This window comes from Labrus bergylta, chromosome 8 (genome assembly GCF_963930695.1).
Source record: "Labrus bergylta chromosome 8, fLabBer1.1, whole genome shotgun sequence".
NCBI lineage: Eukaryota > Metazoa > Chordata > Actinopteri > Labriformes > Labridae > Labrus > Labrus bergylta.
Window position 1 is genome coordinate 15,564,451 of NC_089202.1, and position 15,162 is coordinate 15,579,612.

General features: G+C 41.3%; 1 protein-coding gene across 5 annotated transcripts in view; it reads left to right on the forward strand.

Moving 5' to 3' along the window:
* The first annotated feature begins 284 nt into the window (after positions 1 to 284).
* erfl1 (Ets2 repressor factor like 1) overlaps positions 285 to 15,162 on the forward strand; it is a 50,305-nt gene continuing 35,427 nt past the window's right edge. For 4 of the 5 annotated variants that reach the window (XM_065958286.1, XM_020650365.2, XM_065958289.1 and 1 more), the window contains exons 1-2: positions 10,210 to 10,341; positions 14,218 to 14,375. The gene's annotated coding sequence lies outside the window, so the exon portion shown is untranslated. Of the gene's footprint in view, positions 1,095 to 10,209; positions 10,342 to 14,217; positions 14,376 to 15,162 lie in introns of those variants that run through there. The other variant, XM_065958287.1, reaches the window with a different exon arrangement.

Consider the following 15,162-nt stretch of genomic DNA (forward strand, 5'->3'; position numbering starts at 1 on the left):
AAGTGAGGGTGAGGTGGGGGCGTATTGTGTGGGGCAAAAGGAGAAAGGAGGATGAGATCTTTGGATGAGGATGAAATTTGAAGGGGAGAGAAAAAAAAACAAAAAACATACTGCGTCCTCTTCTCCCAAGTTTAGTTTCTGTCCCTAGACACATCATATCCACCCTCTATCACCTCCGCTCTGCCCCCCACCCTCCTCGATCTCCCCCTTCTACCCTCACTCCATCAACCCCCACCTGTCCAAAATGAAAAATCCGTCATTTTCATCAAACGTCCAACCAAATACTATCTACACTCCATTCCCAAAGATCGAATCTTATTTAGGGGGCGACGGGATTCGCCATCTGTTTTCAAATTTCATTCCTCCATGAACTTTATTTTCCCTCGACTTTGGACAAAATTATAACCCGATCGATCCGCTTTCTGGCCACCACCCGTCTACATATATTTTCCTGATGCGGGCTCTTCGCTGTGCAGGTCAATTTTTCTGTCTCACGTCCACGGGAACACGTGCAGAACAGAGTCTGCAGCTGATACAAACTTAAATGCAGTCAGGCTGATGTGGGGTTGGAGGTTCAGGCTCAGCACCTTCTCTCTTTTTTCCCTCCCCCTCTTCTTCTTTCTCCCTCTCGCGCTCTCATCCCTGCGCCCGGATCTCTCCCCCTGCGCGCTGTGTCCCTCCAAACACCTGCATGCATCTCCTTCCCCCCTTTTTTTGTGAACCTACATGTTAACTAGAACTTATCCGTGCGGCACCGGCTTGCAGTCAGTGGAGCCCCCCTTTTTTTTCCTGTCAACTTTTTGTTGCTCCAATGCAGGACAACTTTTTTTCCTGTGCTGTAGTCCTGCGCGCTGCTCCCCCATCTCACTCATCTTCTTTTTTTTCTTTCTGTCCCTCTTACGGGAGCTTTCACTTACATTGCCAGTCATTGATCATGCTACTCTTCATCAGTGTAGTTTAATGCGGGAGGAAGGAGGCGCGGTCCGATCCGTTGAACTGCCCAGATTTCCATCAGTCCTCTGCGCACGTCGACAGGATTCCCAACAACCAAAGTGGGAGCTGCAGGACAAGTCAATGAAGGTGCTTCGGTGAAGGTAAGCATCCTATACTTTCCCTGTTGTGACGGGTGGCATTAATAACTGAGAGGAGCGTCAGAAATGAGATCCTCTTGAGTAATATAATGCACTTTGCTAAGGGGGGGAAACATGCGCGCCTCCTGCAGAAATTGATTGATGTTGCCTGTGTGCGCTCGTGCGCCTTAGAGTTGTCAAACGCGATACATTTTCTTCTAAACAGATCGGCAAAAACTCCTCAAAGGTTTCTGCTTTCAATTAAAGAGGTGTTTGTGTGATACATGTGATTCAAAAATCCCCCCCTGTGGCTTGAGGATCTTACGTGTTGAGGAAAAAAATCTGAGATGAGAAGTATGAGAGCGGCCGGGGAAGGGGGATATGAACTTGGGGTTATCCAAGTCAAAACGGAACAGTCGGGAATGCTTGAGTATGCTTGTGTGCAGACCAAATATGTATTGCTTGCAGGCTACTTATGATGCAGATATTGTGGATTGGTTCTGAATACTGCATATATCATATGAATGTGGCCAGAACCAGCCACAGAACATTTGACTGCACTTCCATTGACTTCAGCATTAGCAGTAAATAGTAACCTCTGAGATGGCTTCACTTTCATGAACCTTTAAAAGTCAGATTTTTAACCTTGTGTGCCGATTCTTGTTGCGTAAACCGCTTTCTAACTCACTTTTCACTGTTTTAATATTGCAAAACAAATATGGTTAGAATTCAACTTGCGGATGATGTGATGACATAAAATTTCTCTCAGCTTAAGATGTCGGCATCATGTTGCTGTAGTTGCTCAGTTCTTGTGATTATGAGGAACTCTTTCCTAAACACACAGAAGGGAGACTCTAAACTTGGATGTCCATCTGATATACACAACTGTGGACATGCTGCTTTGATTCAGACTGGGAGACTGATTTTGTGAACTCAGTCTGTCTTTGATTGAGTTTTTACTCTTTTGAAAGTTTGAATGTTTTCCTCCTGTTTTCTGTTTTAAGTATGAGTGCTAAGAGGTCAAGGTGACATGGGCTCACTCAACACACACACAGTATGGATGGATAATATCCTTGAAAAGATGCTCTTCTTTAGATATTTGTCACCATCAGGAACATCAACATCTTGAGTTTCATTATGGTGAATTTTCATAGGTCAGTAGATTATGACTATGAAATTAATTTCATCTTGTGGAAACCAAAAATCTCAGATGTTGCTTTGAAAGCGCTTAAGTCCTAACTACCGCTAAGCTCACTGTTAATATCTTTAAAAGCGTTTAAAATAACAAAACACACTCTCTCCCTTGCTCCTCGTTCCTCTCAGGACATACAAGGCATCCCAAAAAAGCCCCTCTTGGATACCGTCAGTATGACCTATTCATTGATCTCAAGTTCATGTCAAACAAGGTCAAACGCATCACTTGTAAAACTGAGATGGCTCCAGCTGTTTCCTTCATTTATAGATCAACATCCAATGAACTGCATGGAATCAAACTCATCGATATATGTGCACAAATGTGGAATGTTAGCTGTTTGTATCAGCCAAGAAGTCACAGATAAAAACGTGTCAATTGGTGACGCTAAAACACAATACTGCTGTTTCTGATGGTTCAGATTTGTTAGTTAATGTTTGTTAGTTAGTTGTTAATAAATAAGTTGTAAAGTGTACAGAATGATAATATACCTCAAGAGCCCAAGCAAATTGATAAACAGTCGTTCTAACTAAATAGACCAAAAACTATGTCTATGAACGTATACTTACTCGTGTGCAAAGTTAACTTGCACATGAGTTAGTATACGTTCTAATTTTAACACTTGATAACACTCAGTAAAAAAATGAGAATATGCTGCTTCATACATTGTCTGTCTTGAACTGTCTGAACTACTATCTTTTCCAAAGCCACAATGTGTGGACGACATTGAGATTTCAGTGGTATGAGTTGCAGCGTTTAAGAAATTCCAAGGTTTTTTAAAGATATTTATCCCTCATCTAAAATGTGTTTGTTGAGAAGAATCTTTGAATATTGTGCCTCTCTTTTGTGATAATATATAGAGAAACATTCATACTTAGTTTGTCTTAAATCTTTTCTTTTTCTCAACACTTCAAAAATGACACTAGGAGATGAAAGGACCTTCTCGAACACACAACCGATTTGTTTGGATGCATTATAGAGGATAACATTTTCAAATAACTGTACACACTTCAGCATTGAAATTCAGTGTAGTTCTCCTTTAACTAATTGAAATGTAGCGGAGTAGCCTTTGTTAACTCCTGCCAAACCTGAATATCTCCTTTCATTGTGAAGAGCTCTTCCTTTTGTTGACTGGGGAATGTTTGGATTTCCTGAGGTCGAAGCACCTGGACTCCTCTCTAATTCCGTAACACTGGCACCCTACATGGGCAGAGTGACCCCGCCTGAGACCTCTTAAATCTAAGTACCTCAATGGAGATGTTTAGTTCTCACTGCAGATCTTGATCTGCTTTCTGTTTTCTGCCCATGCCACTGCCATCACTTCTCACCTTCCGTGAGAGAAATTTTCCTTTTGACACTGATTATGTGTTAATCAATACGGTAGTTTTTTTTTGCTTATTTTAAACCAAATTATATCCACACTGCATGAATCAAAGCCACCTGCGGGCCAACTCTAAGGGAACGTTCCTCCATTGATTAGGTATTAGCTTCACCACCTCCAACGCCCAGCCACTAGTTTGCAAACGACACGCCATTCTGGAGGTATTCAAATGATCACTAAGCACCGGAGCCGATATTTATAGAGGCTTTAACGGCTTCATTATTGTCCCTCTGGATGGTTCCATGGAGGGTTGTAAGCACTCATAAAGGGCCCGACGGAGTATGTCCCCATCCGCTGAGCGTTTGACAGTACAGTCAATGGCTCCAATCATTCCTCATCTGCTTTATGGCCACACCGACATTTATAGCTGTTATGGGGTTAAAATAAAAGCATTAATGGATGTAAAGGGCAAGGGCTCTATTCAGCAGGGTGCTGCATTTAATCAACAGGCACTCTGTGAAAGTCCATAATCCACTTGGTGACAGTTAGTGCCACCACAGGGTTACACACACTGTTGCTTCGAGAGGCAGCCAGTAAATTCCTCCAAACTCTCGATCAATTCTACATAGCTCATTTCAAAGTTTTACTCCGAAGTCATTCATTGTGTCAAATTATACCAATTAAAAGCCAGATTTTGTCTAAAAAAAATCTATGCACTTTTTGATCTATACAGTAAGACGTTGTTGTAATTTTTGCTCAAACATGCTAACCGTTGTACAGTCAGACTTCCTGCACTACTTAGTGAGGTAATGCTATTTACTTGCATTCGTGTCAGTGTAAAAAATCATGCATTAAATGTAAAGATTACAGTTTGAGGACAAGCAACTGCAGTCAAAAAGGAAGTTTCCCTTGTCTGTATTTTTCCTGCTATACACTTTTATTTCCTTTTTCAATGTCTTGGCCCAATTTAAGCTTCCAAGCTTGTGTCCACTCCTTCCTCTCTCTTTCTTCTCCAAATCATCATTATTCTCTTGTACTCCTCACAATGGCTCCTCTTTCGGCCTTGTGGAGCTTCTGTGTGATTTGTCTCTTCCTAAAAGTACCTATTTTTTTTTGTGTCTCACTTTATTTTTTCAGCTGTACCATTCCATCTTCTGCAACCTAAGCAGCTTTCCTTTCAGATATTTGTGCCCCCTGTTTTGGAGTCGCTGACCCCCCTCGCCTCTCTCCTCTCCCTAGCCCGTCTCCCACTTAACCCCATATTTCACAGCTGAACTACGGCTAATTTCCCCCCAGTCTTCCGAACAGCACTCTCTCTACTGCCGGAGCACGCTTAATTACCCACAATTAAAGCCAAACGCTAACGAGAAAATTGCTCTGTTATGAAATTACTTCAAAAGGACTAGAGTAAGTAGAATGGATTGGAGGAAAAGTTGGGTATAGCCTCGGGTGGCAGGGAAGAAGCTTCTGTGCTGTCTTTCCCCTCGAGCTGTCTCAATGGACGACAGTAAGCAAAGACTCCACCGGCAGCACCCAAAGCTGTGGAGTACAATATTCAACAGCTAAACTCAAGTGTTGGTACTGCGGAAGCACAAGTGTTCACTTTGGTAATGGAAGAGTGGATGCTGTAAAGCTTTGTTGCAAAAGGGGAAATTACATGGAAGCTAGTTTCGTGTCTTTTTCACAGCAGTTAAAAATATCCAGCTTGTTTATCTGAATAGGCATTTCATGTGTCTTATCTAAATGAATATATGGTACATTTTGACTGGAAAAAAATGGAAGTCACTCTAGCTGCTGTGACCTTCGGATTACCTGCTAAAAGATTTGAATGTAAGGCTTCTCTGTATTAACGGTAATGCTTGTATTAAAAGTTGAAAACTGTCCTCACTGTTCATGGAACAGTCTCTAGGTTAAGGATATTGTATTTTAAGCATGTCATCGTTTGTTGCACATACAGTAGTCCACCAAATATTTTTAGTTTTAAGTGACCAGGATTTTTGCAACACAATCAAGACATTTTGTGAATCAATTTACCCCAATGAAATGCTGCAATAGCAAATTCTATTAAAAAACACAGCAGTGCAAATAGTTTTGTCTTAATTTGCTCAGGTTCAAAAATGTCTGCCTCCCGTAAAGTATAGGTCAATGGCATTTGAACATGCAATGTTAAATATTTTGACACTACCTTTTGATTCCACTGTTACCTGATCGGTACGAGAGATTAAAAATGAGGGACAACTGTCGTTATTACAAGTCATTCTGTTGGGGACAAGAACGTTTAGACACACTACAAATGGAAATCCGTCCATTAGTTGATCATGCACTGTCCTCATTAACCTTTAGTGGCACTACAGGACAAGTTAGGGAATCTTCAAAATCATTGGGATTTAAGAAACTTGGTACTATGAACTTTGGTAACAATTTCTCTGGTATTTGTATCCAAAACTTGTTGCAATATCTTTGTTTGCATCAAAGCAAAGCACCAATTAATCGAGATTGCCATCCATATATCAATGCTGCTAGTACGGTTAGCAGAAAAACCATGTGCATATCTTCTCCAAAACCCGTTTGGCTGGCTCCTCTTGATAATCCATAAAAATATCACTTTGAACATTTTTCTTGACTCTTCCCTTCCTAGGAAATAGCTTCACTGAATACTGTTCACAGTGAGGGTTGTTTATTATTTAGATTTACCAGGATTCTTTTTTTTTTTAGAAAGGTTGACGATTATAGATCAAACTTTTATCTTCCTGTGAGAAACAGGGGATTATTTTCCATTTACGTACATCAAAATCTCTGAGACAGATTTCTTTAGCCATATTTAATCAATGCTATCTGCTTCATGACTTGTCAAGTCATATTTTCTGGTTGAGACAATAAAAACCACCACATGATTTTAGATGACTGGCAAAAAAAAAAAAACGGCGCTTTGGTTTGGTGCCGCCAAAACAAACCCTCTGACATTTATTAAGGTAACTCTGGGATCATGAAAACATTTTTTAAACAAAACAGGATCATCCGACTAAACCTTGCGGCAACTGCCTCACAGAAACCACGCTGAATTGAAACACCCAGATGTGTCGAGGGTATCCGACACAATATACCCGACCACATTCCCTGTTCCCCATCACCAAGGAACGAGCCCGGCCTTCCACACCAACTCCCCCCACGCTCCCCCCCCTCCTCAACCTCCAAACCCAATCCAATCTACAGCCGGCAACATGAAACAAATAAACACTAATTCGTATTATTTACGTCCAGTTTACACCACATGACGAGAGGTATGAGCTGGAGAAGAAAGAGCTATATGGTGGGTGGATAATTGTAACAGTGGTGGTAATAAGTGCAGCGGCTACAGTGATAACAATTAGATTTGATTTCATTTGAGAATGCCTCCACAGCTGCTCCCCACTCACCCCCTTAACCCCCTTCTTCCCCTTTTTTCCCTCCCTCCCCCCTCCTCCCGCTCCTCTCCCCCTAGATTAAAGTGGGTGTGTTAATTCCGTGGTGTAGCGATCGAACAGCTCTGGCAACAATGGGAAATGGGCTATTGATCAGAACAGCTCAGATTAAGACTAGGCAGTGGAGCTCTTTCTTGCTCTCTTTCCCCTCCTTTTCTCTCCATTTCCCACCTTCTTCTGCCTGTCTTCCTGTCTGTCCTGCGTGTGTCATCCCCCCTCTCCCCCTTGCTCCTTTCTACCTCTCTCTTGTCTTTTACACCCACAAAGAAGAAGAAAGAGTGTTTGCATGTAAAAGAGTCTATGAGGATTTCCTTGTCCTTCCTCTTGTGCTTTTCCTATTTCCCCTCTCCTAATTTCTGTGCAAACAGCCACCTCTTTCAGCTTCTCCTATTGTCTTAAAATATTGCATTTTTCTATCATATCTAAAGGATGAATAGGAACCAAAAAATATACGGCTGTATCCTGAAGCAGAAATACAATGGGCACATTGTGAGCCTTTTAACAGTTCACTGTGCTGCAATTTGACATCCATTCACATGAGATTTTATATCAATCAGTCACAGCAAGCCCCCGTGTTGTGCCACAATTAAAATCCGCCCTATCAAAACAGCTCACATACCAAAATTAGCTGTCATGATCGGAGCCGCGGGACAGAACACATTGGATTTGCATTGAACAGACATAAAACATACCAAATGTGAGGAGACAGCAAATCCATACAGTGAAAAGTGAGCTAAGAATCCCCTGCTCTACTTATATTAATTAACTCAGTCAATGTGGATGTGATAGGTCAGTTATTCATCCTCTTCCAGCGCTTCCCCACTCTGTCACACATACCTCCCAGGTGTCAGAGGCTCAGGCGCTCCAGCTGCTGAGTGGGGGACCAGCAGAGGAAAATCTAAAACACAACCGATGGTGAGCAATATTAAGAGCTGATCTGAGACCAGTGTTTAGAGGTTGTTTAGAGGTGTTTAGAGAGGCATGCTTCAGTACGGCTGCTTTTGCCCTTTTTGAAATTTAGAGGCGACATGGACTAATGCAACAGACACCGCATGTATGTACAAATACTGACATGCACCGACAGCATACACACACACACACACACACACACACACACACACACATACACTAGTGGTCACATCAATATTGCCATGACCCTCAGGGGACTTGAAGTATTGGCAAAGCTTTCATCTGCTGAGTGTGTGAGTGTCTGAAACCCCCTGCTCCCAGACACAGACACACACACACACACACACACACACACACACACACACACACACACACACACACACACACACACACACACACACACACACACACACACACACACACAAACACACACACACAAACACTTGACAAACAGCAGCAGCAAAAAAAAAAAAAAAAAATCATATAGCAAACAAACCCACTCTGGTTGTATAGCTATGTGCAGCTATGGGCCTAAAAGTACAAGAATCAGGTCTCAGAGTTGAGAAAGTGTCAGCTGGAGGGGTTAACAAGCATTGATGGAAGGCTGAGATAAGCAGTCAACACTAGAGGGCGTTAAAGAGGTACATGTTCGTACCCGAGTGTGTGGTGATGTATGGCTGTGACCATGGACATATTGGACCAACATTTCCCTTTACATTCAACATAATGGGATTTTCTTGAAGGTTGAAACCTTTCTGTTTTGATGAGGGTTGTGGCTGTTTTAATCTTCAATTAATCGGTCGATTATGTACTTGATAAATTGCCCATAAATGTGGTATTTAAGTAAAAAATTAAGTGAAATATTCAGGTTTAGTGTGTGGTCATACTGAATATATGTAACCCCAAACCCCACAAATGTATGCCAAAAAACTACATTTAATATGCTAGAGCCAGTAATTGTTTAGAGTTTTTGCTTTTATTTCTGATTCATTGGCAAGTCATTTACTTATATCCTGCTCATCATCCAAAAAAAAAATATCTCCCAAAGCTAATTTCCAACTACTCCTACACTGTAAGGTATGTCATGTTAGCAATTCAAAAAATGGCCTTACTCCACTGACAGTCTTCAGAAAGCAGGGTAACTTCATCATCCTCGTCTTCCTTCCAGCTCAGTCCCCTTTATCCTCCTCTCCTTTCCTCACCCTCTCCCCTCTTCTCCTTTTATTCTCTTGTCATACAGTCCAGCTCTCTGCACTCAAGTGGGTTCCATAGGTTTACCTAATTGATTATTAAGTTGTTGATTGGGGATCAATTAAATAATTAAACTTTGTTAAGGGCAGGGTCGATTTACCGGCACAAGAGGCAGGGCATGCTCTCCTCTACTGTGTGTGTGTGTGTGTGTGTGTGTGTGTGTGTGTGTGTGTGTGTGTGTGTGTGTGTGTGTGATTGCATGTATAGAGATGGTTGATAGATTTGATGCTACTGAGTTGAAGGCATCTTATTGTTGATTCTTCTGCAGGGAGAGAAGACAACAGATTAAAAAACTGTGATTTGTGTTTGTTGAGCCAGACTGACTGATAGGGCTCCACTTGTGTGGATGTGTGTAAATGTTTTTTGTGCATTTTGTTGTGACTTTTGGTAGCAGTGAACCTAAAGACAGAAAACTGCCATGATCGCTCTGGTTTCAGACTTGGCCATCTTTGTGTTCAGGAGGATGTTGTAGGGCGCTGAGGTACTATGATTCCAGCTTGGAACTTGCAACTGCTTCTAGTGACAACACCATTGCCTGTTTAGGGACTTGCTCCTTGATTCAAGTTGAGAAACTTCTTGGGTCAACATGTTGATGTAGACAATGGCACCTTGGTGGCTATGGAGGTGAAACAGGGTAGAAGTGGCTTTTTTTGTGGTGCCCTGGAAGACAAAACACACACCCAGCATTACACTACACACTTCCACACACACACACACACACACACACACACAGTCCTCATATATGAGACACAGGAGCGGAAACGGGTCGAATCCTACTTCAAATTCTCTTTCCTCTCGGCTTGTCGACCGGGGAAAACAAACCGACCCGAGGCACTGCGAGTGGGGATTTACTAATTAACTACTTACACACGCGCGCACACACACAGGGAGAGACAGAGAAAGCAAGAGAGAGTGAGAGCGAGATGCACACCTCCTCTCCTCCCTCCTCCCTCCTCCCTCCTCCCCGCTCCCTCCCCCTCTCCCTCCCTCCCTGTGCTCTCCTCTCCGGGTTCAGGTTGGTAGTAGTGCTGCCTCTCCGGTCGCTGGCTCGGTGCGCCGTCAGATTGAATGCGTGTGGATAGAGTGATCGCACTTTACCCAGTGAGAGCTTTAACATCACTTTCTGAACAACCAGCGGTATGTCTTCTTCTTTAGATAATCTTAAATTAAACAACGCTATTATTATGCTATTATTTTAAGATTGTCATTGTTATTTTAGAATGAAATTGTTTGATTGCCTTACAAAAAATTGTGGTTGTTTTGCACCAGTAAGTGTGTTTCAAATGTCATGCCATATACTGCATGTGTGCTAGCTATTTTTTAGCCCTTTATTTGCTTTTACGACAACAATTGTTTGTATTAGCATCACTTTGGAGATTGCAGCGTCTCCTTGCTAAAAAAAGAAAGAAAAAAAGTTGAGCCGTGCGTAATTTACGCATGCTTCTTCTTAGTATACCCTAATAGGAAGGCTTGGATTTTGGTTTTGATTTGCGTATTCTCTCGGTAGACGTTTTAAAAGTTTGTCTCTTATGCACTCATGCACACACACACGCACAGTAGGAACCGGAGGTGAATTTTCTGGTTTTGGCGCGTGTTCAGGTGTGAATGTCTCGGCTAGCCTTTTGAGCACTTTGATGCGTTAAGCTGTCGGCGTTGGCCCGGATTAGCCTTTAAGTGTCTCTATTTGTTAGCGCGTCCAGCCCTCACCTCTTCACCGCCGTATCAATCAGTCAATTAAACAGGCACTCACACACCGCGAGCTGCACGAGACCTCAGCCGGTGCATCGCTCTCTCTCTCTCTCTCTCTCTCTCTCTCTCTCTCTCTTCTGGTGTGTGTGTGTGTGTGTGTGTGTGTGTGTGTGTGTGTGTGTGTGTGTGTGTGTGTGTGTGTGTGTGTGTGTGTTTGACCCCGTTTCATTTACCTTTCTGAATATGTTAACATGCGTGTGTATGACAGACATGGGCTAAGTTGATTTTATTATTTTCGTGTCATGCTTCATGCTCTCTCCCTAGTTTTAGGATGTTACTGCACGTGCTCACATTTTGGGTTTAGCTTTATTTTATTTTTAATTGATTACGTAATTATTAATTAGTTCTTTTAGTTTATTTTCTTGAAGTTTCCAAGTGTAAAGTTCAGCCACCTCCAAGAATTCCCTCGGTGCAATACATGGACATTTATTTTTCATGTTTATATTTTCACACTGTTATAGTTTCCCACAAAATAACTTAACACTTTAAAAAAAAAAAAAAAAAACTTTCTCTGACCATCCGTCAATGTGTTCATCCAAGGAAAACACCAAAGTTTAATCCATGAAGAGTGAAGCCGGGGATGTTTGTGTTTGCGTGTTTTCAGTCTCGCATAGGAGTTTGTCTCAGAAGTGGACTCATCGATACAGCGCGAGCCAAACTTGAAAAAAAATATATTTGGAATAATCTTTAAGAGCATTCGCTGGTTGCTCTTCAGATTTTTTTTTTTCGTCTCTTTTTAGGTGTTTACCCCCCACACAACTTCGATGCATATTTATGCGCGCCGTGGGTGTACTCCATCAATTATTTCTGCCAGTATATTTCCAGATAAACAGTGTTTGTTAATCAATACTTGCATGTAACTATTGCAGATTAAGAGATCGATCAATGGATCCACCCCAACCCCGACCAATGTTGTTTTTCTGTCGTCAATTATTCATATGTAACTTTACACAACAGCAGCCTCCATCTGCAAAGTTTGTGAGCGTGTGTGCGCGTGCTTCTTGGACAGTAAAACTGGACATACACATGCGGGAGATTTAATAACATTTCATGTTTTTAGATTGAAAAAAATAATATACCAAACATATAATTATAATTATTCTAATAATAATGTCTCCAAATTTGTTCAATGGGCTAAAATCTTTTTTTTTAAACTTAGTAGATAAAAGAATATGAAGTAATAGACCTACTAATTATATTTATTTATAGTAAATTACATTTTTTTTTCTGATTTCCGATTTGCAGCTGGGTTTTTGGGCATTTTTAAAGGGTTGGACTTTTTGTAACTCTACATCCTAGGCAGCTTTAGCCTCTTGTCTGGGATCTCTTTCTCCTTGTTTTCCTTCGTGTGAACTTTCAGGCCATGAACGTGTTGGACGTCTCCTCTGCAGCCTCCTCCGCGCAGCTCGTGCAGGCCCTTTAATTGGATTATTTCCCTGCTTTTGTGCGTCTTCTCGCCGGCCGTCTCATCCGTCTCTGCGCTGTCAATACTTGGTGGAAATATTTCCGACATTAAATGGCATTTGGGGAAATTTCTCTCAACTTCACTCACCCTTCCCTCCCTCCCTCCATCCATCCCTCACCTCTGCACGGCCGCCTTTCAACTCGTGAAGTCGTCCAATCACATTTGTTTTAATATCAGCGCTTTAATAACGCTGCTGATGTTTATACCAGTATAGGCTACACTGCAGGCAGATATTAGGCTTCATAGTATCTACGGTTACTGAAGGCTCAGCCTCATTTACAGGCACGAAAATAATCATAATTATAATTATTACATTAATAACAATAACTATTTGTCATTATAAAAACAATAAAAAACTATCGATTACATTAAGTAGGCCTCCTCTAATGAATCAGGATAAACGGGATCTTCCAAACGGACAGTCCTAGATATATATATATATATAGTCTATATATATGTAGGCTATATATATGAAATTATTATTATAATGATTATTATTATAATTATTACGAACGAACAATCTGAATTTAAGGAATTATTTTTTACAAACTTTCCTTGTTTGAACTTGAAACTCCCTGCTTTTCCTCTATTCTTCGTTGATATTACATGTGTGTTCATTTTCGCTTATTAATATGTTTAATAAAATCTTTAAGAAATAATAAAAGTCCATGTTAATTTAGGGTTCTTCTTTGCGTAATTCCCTCGGCGTCACTTAGATTGATATTGTTGTTCATTTTCTAATTAATTCTTTACTTTATTTTAGGATAATTGTTAGAATTGTTATATTGTGTTAAATTTTAAAATTTATAATGATAATAATAATAAGTAATAATAGTAATAATAAATAAAGTAAATAAAGTTGAAATGTTTGTTGGTCCGGCTCACTTTTCAGATTATATTCGTGATTCATTGAGCATGCATTAAGGTTTTGGATGTAGCCTCCCTACCTAATTTTTCTTCTTCATTAGTTTTTACTTTTTTCCATCCTAATTTTGGAAATAGACTATTGGCTTTCTTTTATTCATCAGGGCAGTCGACCTATGGGCTCTCTCACCTCTCCTCATCTCCATCTCACTCGGAAAAAGAAACTTCTGACAGGTGCGGGGGGCGAGTTTGATTTTTTTAAAATGCTCTCATCCTTAATGTGTTGTCATCTGGAAAGCAATTGCGTATGATCAAAGTGCGGCTAGTTAGTGCGGTCAATATCCTTTCCAGCAAGCTTCTCACATATCGATAACGAGACAACAGAGCCTCGCGCTGAGCTGCGTTCAGGGCCTCTGGATCTTCTCTGTGCGCCGAGAAACCTGGATGTATCCCGTGCGTAAAAAAACAGGTTGGACCTCCTACAAACAATACAGACGGTTTAAATATAAAAGCATTAAATCTTAAATTTCAAGTGATTTGCTAACTGGAGTCAATTTCGATGAAGGAATTTAGAAATAAGTGCGCTAAAGACGCGTCAATTTCCGTCATTGTAAGAGTATTGGAGTAATTTAACTCCTGCTGGCACCTCTTCCTCCCTCTCGCTGTGTCCGTTACTGTATGACAGTAAAGAGTAAATAAGGCGATTGATCTGTGGTCTGTGTGGAGCAGTTGTCCTGCGGGAAAACAACACAACACAATCACCAAGACCAGCTCCACTCAGCTGGACTAAAGTCTCGTTGTCATCCAGTTTGTTTCGTAATATTTCGCGCATTTGGTTTGAAAACAAACTTCGTAAATACTTTGTTTTTTGTAAATTAGGGTTTTTTTTGCAGCTTGGTATTTAAATGTGTTATTTGTGTGTGTTTTTTTAACAGTGACGTGTTAGTGCAGTGCGACAGCGGCACTCTCCCTTCCTTCTGCCTCTTGGGTCGGAACCTGCGCAGCGGCGAACGAACTCCAATCCAGGCCGACAGACGGTGATCCGGCTTCGGCCTCAGGTGTATCTCTGAGGCGGGGCGACGCGGGAGTCCAGGTTGGTTCAACTCCCACCCGTCATCCCATTCCTCCTTAATCCAATCTCCCTTTGCTTTCTTTGCTGCTTTGGTTTAAAACTCGCCTTTATGTGTCTTTTGAACCAGATGAGTGGTGCAAAAAAATAACTTATTTTGATACTTCCAAAGGAAAGTCTCTTAAGGCCATGTTTTACCATGGGAGGGGTCATGTGTTTTTATTTCAATTTTAATTAAGGTCTACAACTTGAACTCTTGGAACACTTGCAGATGGAAAATGTATTTGATATATTTTCAAATTTAAATTATATTTATTTTGGGGCATAATACGGAAGGCGTATTGATCCTAATAAATCACGTGGCTTTAGTTTTGAAAATTGCACGTTTTCCTTTGATCAGCTTTGGAATCAGATCATTTGTTTCTACTTTACAAAACAGCCCTGTCTGTGAATAATCAACAGTGTCCAATGCTCCATGTAATCGCCTTTGGCCAATACCGATCACATGCAACATGCTCCTCCAGCCAGCCAGAGTCTGAATGCTTCCCCCGGCTCCTCTGCTCCCCCTCCCTAATTCTTCCTGTCTGATATTAGCCCCTCGGCGCACCTTAAAAATTTGTGTTTCATTATTCATTATTCATTACTGTTTGGTTGCAGATACACTTCTACCTGTTACACTGTCAGGTTTATAGGGCAATTGAAGGACTCCTCTGTATCTCTCTCTCCATCTCCGAGCCTCTGTCCTGCCTCCCCCCTCCTTCTTCCTTTCCCTCGTCTCCCCCTCCTCTCTCACACCCCTGTTGTCTCTCGC